Raw genomic sequence first — 306 nt, 5'->3', positions numbered from 1 at the left:
ATATATATATATATATATATATATATATATATATATATATATATATATATATATATATATATATATATATATATATATATATATATATATATATATATATATATTAGATGGTAGGTAGGAGGGAGTTTGGGGCAATCTAAACCCTCCGATCGTAATCGGGCGGCAGAGAAATAAATAGAAGGGAGTCTAAAATAAGAAAACAGAGACGTTTTATAGACGTTAGGGGATGATCTGAATCCAACAGTGACGACTGCCCGGGTCAGGTCCGGGACAGCTTTCGGATGCGCGCGCGAGGAGGGCTGCGGG

The sequence above is a fragment of the Triticum dicoccoides genome, chromosome 6A (assembly GCF_002162155.2).
Source record: "Triticum dicoccoides isolate Atlit2015 ecotype Zavitan chromosome 6A, WEW_v2.0, whole genome shotgun sequence".
In the NCBI taxonomy this organism is placed as follows: domain Eukaryota; kingdom Viridiplantae; phylum Streptophyta; class Magnoliopsida; order Poales; family Poaceae; genus Triticum; species Triticum dicoccoides.
The sequence above is the reverse complement of the archived record's forward strand: the minus strand, read 5'-3'. Positions refer to the sequence as shown.